The sequence below is a fragment of the Eschrichtius robustus genome, chromosome X (assembly GCF_028021215.1).
Source record: "Eschrichtius robustus isolate mEscRob2 chromosome X, mEscRob2.pri, whole genome shotgun sequence".
In the NCBI taxonomy this organism is placed as follows: Eukaryota; Metazoa; Chordata; class Mammalia; order Artiodactyla; family Eschrichtiidae; genus Eschrichtius; species Eschrichtius robustus.
Window position 1 is genome coordinate 117,565,708 of NC_090845.1, and position 9,198 is coordinate 117,574,905.

A 9,198-nucleotide genomic window follows, 5' to 3' on the forward strand; every position below is an offset into this window, starting at 1 on the left:
ATGGAATTCTCCTGGCTGCAGACTGGGAGAAAATATTTGTAAAAGACACATCTGATAAAGGGCTATTATCCCAAATATACAAAGAACACTTAAACTCAATAAGAAAACAAGCAACCTGATTAAAAAATGGACTAAAGACCTTAACAGACACCTTAACTAAACATACTCTTTCTTGCCATACAATCCAGCATTTGTCCCCCTTGGTATTTACCCAAAGGAGTTGAAAACTTATGTCCACACAAAAGCCTGCACGTGATGTTTACAGCAGCTTCACTTATAATTGCCAAAACTTGGAAGCAACCAGGATGTCCTTCAGTAGGTGAATGGTTACATAAACTGTGGAAGATCCAGACAATGGACTGTTAGGCGGCGCTAAACAGAAACGAGTTATCAGGCCATGAGAAGACATGCAGGAACCTCAGATGCACGTCACTAAGTGAAAGAAGCCAATCTGAAAAGGCTACATACTGGATGGTGCCAACTATATGACATTCTGGAAAAAGCAAAACTGTGGAGATATTACAGAGATCAGTCAGTGGTTGCCAGGAGTTGGGGGTCAGGGAGGGATGCATAAGCAGAGCACAGAGGATTTTTAGGGCGTTGAAAATACTCTGTATGATACCATAATGATGGGTATGCGTCATTATGCATTTGTCCAAATGCACAGACTGTCCAACACCAAGAGCGAATGGTAATGTAAACTATGCACTTTGGGTGATAAAGATGTGACGATGTAAGTTCAATAGTTGTAACAAACATACCACTGTGGTGGGAGATGTGGGTAACGGGGGAGGCTCCGTTTTGCTGTGAATCCGCCACTGGCAAAGCCCATTAACAATTCCCAGGAAATAAAAAGAGAAGCTGGGCAATAAAATGAAGTCTAACCTTTTTTCCCTTCTCTTTTCCTTTGTGCTTAGTCCAGTTTCACTTGTTCATGGGCGGCTGTGTGCAGAGGCCTCACATCCGGCACTTCAGAGCAGAGTCCCTAGCGTGAAACGGCCGTGCCTGACGACGCAGCTCGGCGGGCCGTGCGCAGAAGCGCTGCGCACAACGCGGCAATCCAAGATGGCGGCGGCGGAGCCCGTGCAGAGAGACGCTGCACAGGACACTGCAATCCAAGATGGTGGCGGCAGGCCGTGTGCAGAAGCGCTGCGCCCGGCACTTGGCTCCGGAGTGAGTGCTGTGAGCTGCACAATTGCGCCCCACCCGGGAGAACTCCCAGCCCCTCCCCGCTGACAAGAGCCCTACAAAGCAGCCCCGCCCACGGGCGTGTACTCGGCAGCACAAGCTCACACCTCTCGATGCTTTGAACGGAAAATGAAGCTTTCCTTTGCTTCTGAACCGAACTTGGTCTTGTTCTACTGGCTCCAAGGACACCAGGCAGGAGGACCCTTGTTGGAGCCCAGCTCGGGAGGGTCAATAACAAATCTAAAACGTCTCTAAAAAATAAAATAAGGTTTTTTTAAATTGGAGAATAGTTGATTTACAATGTTGTGTTAGTTTCAGGTGTACGGCAAAGTGAATCCGTTATACATATACATATATCCACTCTTTTTTAGATTCTTTTCCCATATAGGCCATTGCAGAGTATCGAGTAGCATTCCCTGTGCTATATAGAGTAGGTCCTTATTAGTTACCTACTTCATATATAGTAGTGTATATATGTCAATCCCAATCTTCCAATTTTAATTTTTAAAAAATTACCGAGGCCAGCTTAGCTGGGTTAAGGGCTGAGCTGGAAGGGACTGAGCCTCTGTTAAAACCTGTGGTGCCTCACACCAGTACAGACTGGGGTTCTGTTATCAGGGAAAACGTGGTGGTGGTAGGCAATCAATGGTGTCTACAACATGTCCCAGGATATATTCAGACATTTTAAAATGTGGAATGAATAGATAACACCCAGATGTACTTCTGCAATTGTAGATAAAAATAGTTAGATACTAGCTAGCAGTGGAATAAAACTATTAAAATCCAAACCCACTGGAAAAACTAAACTAGTACAGTAGTCTACTTGGTGGGCACTATCATGGATGAAAAGTGGAGCTGACCTCAAAATGCTAGAAACAAATTACCACATATTTCATCCATTCAACAAAGATTGGATCAAAAAGGGAAGGGAGCGCTTGCTTCGGCAGCACATATACTAAAATTGGAACAATACAGAGAAGATTAGCATGGCCCCTGTGCAAGGATGACACACAAATTTGTGAAGCATTCCATATTTTTAAGCAACCTAAATGTCCATCTATGGATGAATGGATAAAGAAGATGTGGCACATATATACAATGGAATATTACTCAGCCATAAAAAGAAACGAAATTGAGTTATTTGTAGTGAGGTGGATGGACCTATAGTCTGTCATACAGAGTGAAGTAAGTCAGAAAGAGAAAAACAAATACCATATGCTAACGCATATATATGGAATCTAAGAAAACGGTACTGATGAACCTAGTGGCAGGGCAGGAATAAAAACGCAGATGTAGAGAATGGACTTGAGGACACAAGGTGGGAAGGGGAAGCTGGGACGAAGTGAGAGAGTGGCATGGACATATATACACGACCAAATGTCAAATAGATAGCTAGTGGGAAGCAGCCGCATAGCACAGGGAGATCAGCTCGGTGCTTTGTGACCACCCAGAGGGGTGGGATAGGGAGGGTGGGAGGGAGGCTCAAGAGGGAGGGAATATGGGGATATATGTATATGTATGGCTGATTCACTTTGTTGTACAGTAGAAACTAACACAACATTGTAAAGCAATTATACTCCAATAAAGATGTAAAAAAAAAAAGGGAAATTTCTTTCAGAAAATCCAAGTAGAATTCAGTAAATGCACAATGAAGGATCATGATTTTGCATTTATTCCATAGGAAAATAAACAATATACTTCAGGCTTCCTTATGTTTATACAAGTATACTCCATAGTTTCTTTGATGTCTTCAGTATAAAGGCACACTAATACCAGTTTTTAATAGGGAGTAAGAGTGATATAGTGAATATTTAATTTTGAGGAGTTGGCAAAAAGATTATTTTTAAGTTTACTTCAAAGGAAAAGGATGAAATAATAAAAGATGAAAGACTGATTCATGTTCTCAGTGCTAGTTAATTTAGAAGACTCCACAGTCCCATTTTTATCTGCTGACTGCAATCTTTCTAAGATAATTGATCTAGGTTTCTGATTTATTGCATTTGCTGTCACTCATTGTATTGTTTGCCAGATTAGAAGTGTTTGATATAAGTTTATGTACTAGGTATAATTTCAATATGTCATCTAGTCTTTGTTCATCTTTCACTGTCAGTTGATGGCTTAAAATTGGCTCTCCAGGAAATCTTAATTCACTATTATCTAACTGCTGCATTAAAAAATAATGAGGGAGGGACTTCATCACCTACCATTTCAAACATAATTCCATAAACCCTACACCCTCAGAGCTACAGCATGATTAGTTTGGTTGGATTCTAAATTATTGAGTCCAGTTCATAACAAATTTACAAAAATAATATTGCAAGTCCCATGAACCAGATTCACTTCCTGGAATTAGGAAAACAGGAAGTACTTCTAAAACAAGTCTAAGGACATCAGTGGTATTCACAGTATCAAATGGATGAGTACAATAATATCAAATCCAATAGCAGATAGGAAAGTGTTCTTATTTGGTGGGATTGGTACCTTTTGTGTTTGTGACAAAGTAAAACAGACGATAAATACAAGTCCAGGTACCTGCTACAGAGCTAAAGGAAGGGATGTTTAGCCGTGGGCCCTGGAGAGTACATATGCCTCAACTGTAAATCAGGAGGAAATACTAGAGTAAGTGCATAGAAGGAAGTTTGTTTCCAGCTTTCTCAGTGACTTGTTTTTCATAGAGAGAAGTTGAAAAATCTACAAGAGGGGGTGACCCATGAAATTCAAGGAACAGAGCAATGATATCTCAGAAAGTAACAATTTGCTTCAAAAGAAGTTTCTAAGAAGCTGTGGTGAGTAATGCGTTACTCAGAAGCCGTTAACCCACAATTACCCCTGAGGGCAAGTCTGCTGGGAGAGCCCCCCCCAACAAGTTACAGAGCAGGGACTTTTGTGTTTCAATTCAAACAAGCTTATCAAGACCACAGTGGTTCAGGAAATAGGCGACAAAGGAAAGTACAATAAATAAAGTGCTCTTCACAATGAAATTTATCAAACTTTTGAGAAAAGTTAACTATCAAAAGAATTTTGCATAATACCTTACCCCAGGGGGTTGAAATCAAAGTTTCACAAATTCTTAATCTTCCTAGGAAGTTGGAAAAAAAGATGTAGCACATAGCAGTACAAGAGAGCAACATCATTCATTCATTCATTCAATAAACATTTATTTAGCACCTACTATGTGTAAAATTCTGTGTAAAACATAGAGGATACAAAATCAAGGAAGACACGGTGCTGGCCCCCAAGAGGTGTGTTGGAGGGAGACAGGCAAATAAACCCATGATTCCAGTCAAGTGTAGGGAGTCCTAGGGTCTGCACAGGGATTACCCCCACCTTCATTCTGTTCCCTCCAGGCATCCTTTCTCATCTATTCCCCCAAAATGTATAGATGGAAATAGAAAATTCTAGAAAAAGGAAAGGTAGAGAGGGTTATGAAATGAGCAGAAATCCGGAGTGTAGCAAATTGACCAGATCTGGTTTTGCCAACAAATAAATTGCAAGAAAAAAAAAAAAGAGGGAGGGGGAAACCTTAGAATCAAAGAGATCTAGAAAAACATAACAACCAAATGTAATGTGTGAAGTTCGTCTAGATCCTGATTCAAACAAATCAAAAGCTATAGGACACAGGGGAAATTGAACACTATCTGGATATTTGATATTAAGGAGTCATTGTCAATTTTTTTTTAATTAATTATTTATTTTTGGCTGCTTTGGGTCTTCGTTGCTGCACGCAGGCTTTTCTCTAGTTGCAGAGAGTGAGGGCTACTCTTTGTTGCGGTGCGCAGGCTTCTCATTGCGGTGGCTTCTCTTGTTGTGGAGCACGGGCTCTAGGCTCACAGGCTTCAGTAGTTGTGTCTCACGGGCTATAGAGCGCAGGCTCAGTAGTTGTGGCGCACGGGCTTAGTTGCTCCACGGCATGTGGGATCTTCCTGGACCAGGGCTCGAACCCGTGTCTCCTGCATTGGCAGGTGGATTCTTAACCACTGTGCCACCAGGGAAGCCCATTAAATTTTTTAAGTGGATAATGGTATTGGAGTTGTGCCTTTTTTTCTTTTTGAGTCCTTATCTCTTAGAGACTCATACCAAAGTGTTTACAGATGAAGTGATAGGATGGTAGAGATTTGCTTTCAAATGATCCAATAGGGGGAGGGGAATGTGGCAGGGCATAGAATAAACATGATTTTTTAAAAAATTATTTTGGCTGCGCCGGGTCTTAGTCGTGGCACGCAGGATCTTCGTTTTGGCATGCAGACTTCTTAGTTGTGGCATGCAGCAGCATTCAGACTTCTTTGTTGCGGGCATGCGGACTCTTAGTTGCGGCATGCATGCGGGATCTAGTTCCCGGGCCAGGGATCAAACCCCGGCCCCTTGCATTGGGAGTGTGGAGTCTTACACACTGGACCACCAGGGAAGTCTCAGAATAAACATGATTGACTATGTGTTAACAATTTTTGAAGCTAGGAGACAGTTACATGTGGTTCATCATATTATTCTCTTTACTTTGTGTATGTTTGAAATTTTCCATATTAAATAAAACAACTTAGGGAGTCAGAGGAGGCTTCCCAAAGGAGATGTGAAGTGAGTTTTGAAGGTGGACAAGAGCTATCTAGCTTTAAAAAAAAAAAAGGCCATCCTCTCATCTCAAAGAACTTGGAGATAATAGTACCTTTTTTTAAAAATAACTTTTAAAAACTGTGAAGTATATTGTGCGTATAATAATGTATTTAAGGCAAATACACAGTTTAAAGAATAAAAATAAAATGGAAATCTGTGACTTACCACCCAGCTTAAGAAAGAATGCCTTCAAAGCCTTCCATGCCACCCTCAGCCTAACATCCTCTTCTTTCCACCTCCAAGAGCTAGCCACTCTCCTGAATTCTGTGCTAATTATTCCTTGCTTATGTTTAGAGTTTTTATCACACATGTGTTTATCTCCAACCAATAAGGTATTACTTAGTTTTACCTTCTTTTGAACTCCATATAAATGGAATTATACTGCATATGTTCTCTGACTTACTTTGTTCAATGTTATTTTTGAGATTTACCTGTGATATTGGGTGTACTTGTAGATTATTCTTTTTGTTTTTGGTATTCCATTTTATGAATATGCCATAATTTATTCAGCCATTCTACTACTGATAGACATTTGAGTTGTTTTCAATTTGGGGCAGTTTGGTACTATAAGTAATCATCTATATGTCTTTGGAGCACAGATGCAAGCGTTTTCCTAGGGGATAATGGCTTAAGAGTGGAATTTATGGGTAGGATTAAGATTGCTTTTTTGAGATGTCAGCTGATTACATCATCTCATAATGGAAGCAGACTGTCAACTCCACTGTCACCCAGCCAATGGTGTTAACAACTCTCAATAATGTCTCTTCGTAGAACTCAGCATTGAAAAAGGTGTTCCATGAGCATAGTTTAGCAATATGTATCTTGCACCATATGGGGGAGAGAAAAGTTGAACTTAGGTACCATTTGCTGCAAAGCAGGGACAGTTCTTCAAGCTTCATCATAGCTGGAATAAAATATCCCTCAAGAATATTCCCCTCCCTTTGTTTTAAATCCTAGCTCACCAAGCAGATTTCTGAATTGTATTTCCCAGCAATCTTGATATCAGGAAAAGGGAGTATTCTGGATAACACGGTACTCAAACAGCCTATTTATAGGAAAGGGATTGCCTCTATTGGAGGACAAGATGCTGAAGTATGAAACTGGCTGATGACAGTGAGAATGGAAATGTAAAAATTGCGTGGCAATTCCTTAGGACCCTAAGAGATCAAGAGTTTAACCTTAGGGTCTTAAGAATATGGTGATGCCATTAACAGACATAAAATAGTCAAAAGGACAGGTTTGAGGTGGGGTGGGGAGCAGAATTGGAAGTGATGACATTAGCATATACCAGATGTGCAGGGCCCTTGGGACATCCAGGTGAAGATGGCCAGTTGGGAGCCTGGAAATCAGGTCTGGAGTTCAAGTGGAAAGTCGGAACCAGAGATACACGTTTAGAAGTCATTCACATAAGCCTGAAATGACATTACTAAGAGAGAGGATGCAGAACAAGAAGAATTTTGAGCACAGGATCTTGAGGGCATACCTATATTTAGGAAATAAGAAAAAGAAGAAGAGCCAGTAAAGGCAACACAAGAGACTGTCAAAGAAGTAGGAGGAGAACCAAGAACATAGAAGGCAAAGGAAGAAAGTGAGAACTGAAGGCTGAGGAAAGTGAAAAGGTTTGGGGTAGGTCCTTGAAAGCTGTGGGGATTCACCTAGTGATAAACAAAAAAAGAGGTCGATAATAAAGAAAGCTACCAACTATTCAGCACCTATTATGTGGCAGGTACTATGACAAGAACTTTGCCTAGATTATGTTTTTATCATGGTAGAATCTACACAGCATAAAATTTACCATCTTAACTATTTTTAAGTGTACATTTCAGTGGTATTAAACACATTCACATTGTTGTGCAACCATTACCACCATCCATCGCCAAAACTCTGTTCATCTTGTAAAACTAAAACTATTAAATAATAACTCCCCATTCTCCCCTCCCCTCAGCTCCTAGCAACCATTATTACACTTTCTATCCTTATGATTTTGACTATTCTAAGTACCTCATATTTGTGGAATCATACAGTATTTGTCTTTTTGTGATTGGCTTATTTCACATAGCATAGTGTCCTCAAGATTCATCCATGTTGTAGGTTGTCACAGAATTTCCTTCCTGTTTAAGGCTAAATAATATTCCATTGTATGCATATACCACTATGAGATAACAGAAAATATATATATTGGTCTCTACCCCTGGTTCCTGGCACAGGACCCCTGAAACCCTTGTAAAATCCTAACTGATAAGGGCACAAGGAGCATCTTGTGTTCTAATATTTGGTCTTTGACCCCTGTTCCTGACACAAGGCTCCTAAATCCCCTGGAATTTCCTGGATGATAGGAGTGTCATTTGTTTGTGGGGTTTTTTAAAAAATATTTATTTATTTATTTGGCTGGGCCGGGTCTTAGTTGTGGCATGTGGGCTCTTAGTTGCAGCATGCATGTGGGATCTAGTTCCCTGACCAGGGATCGAACCCAGGCTCCCTGCATTGGGAGCGTGGAGTCTTAACCACTGGACCACCAGGGACGTCCCATGTCATTTGTTCTCTGATGAGGCAACTCTTGGTGGGCTCCTGGATGGGGGCTGGTCACCAGAAAGACCACGCCATGATTAGAAACTTGGAATTTTCAGCCCCACCCTCACTTCTCTGGAGAGGGGAGAGGGGCTGGAAATGGAATTAATAATTGATCACGCCTACATGATGAAACGTCCACAAAAATCCCAATAGCAGGGGGTAAAGGGAGCTTCCAGGTTGGTGAACACGTCCACATACCAGGAGGGTGATGAACCAAATTCCACAGGGACAGAAACTCCTGCACTTGGGACCCACCCCCAGACTTTTTATCATATCCCTTAATAAACTGGTAAACATAACTGTTTCCCTGAATTCTGTGAGCTGTATAGCAAATTAATCAAACTCCAGGAGCGGGTCATGAGACCCTCCAGTTTGTAGCCGTGTTGGATAGAAGTTGTGGGTAACCTGGGAAGCTACTGCTTGGCAATTGGCATCTGAAGTAGGGGTCAGTCTCTTGGGACTGAGGGCTTAACGTGTGAGTCTGACTCTATCTCCAGGTAGACAGTGTCAGAATTTAGTTAAATTACAAGATACCCAACTGGTATCAGAGAATTGCTTGGTGGGGGAACCCTCTCTCCAGCCAAATCAGGTGTCAGAAGCGTTGTGAATGTGGTAGAAGTGTGAGAGTAAAGGAGAGACACAGGAGGAAAGTACTAGGTTTTTTTCCCTTTACAACCACTTTTTGCATGTCCATTTCTCCATTGATGGATATTTGGTTTGCTTCCATGATTTAGCTATTGTGAATAATGCTGCTATGAGCACTGGTGTACAAATATCTCTTTGAGACGCTGCTTTCAATTATTTTGGGTATATACCCCAAAGTGGAATTGC

At 41.1% G+C, this 9,198-nt stretch overlaps 1 non-coding gene across 1 annotated transcript; it reads left to right on the forward strand.

The window, feature by feature from the left end:
* Positions 1 to 2,119: 2,119 nt before the first annotated feature.
* LOC137757554 (U6 spliceosomal RNA) lies at positions 2,120 to 2,226 on the forward strand. The gene has a single exon (XR_011072394.1). It is a non-coding gene; the product is annotated as a U6 spliceosomal RNA (small nuclear RNA).
* Positions 2,227 to 9,198: the final 6,972 nt, after the last annotated feature.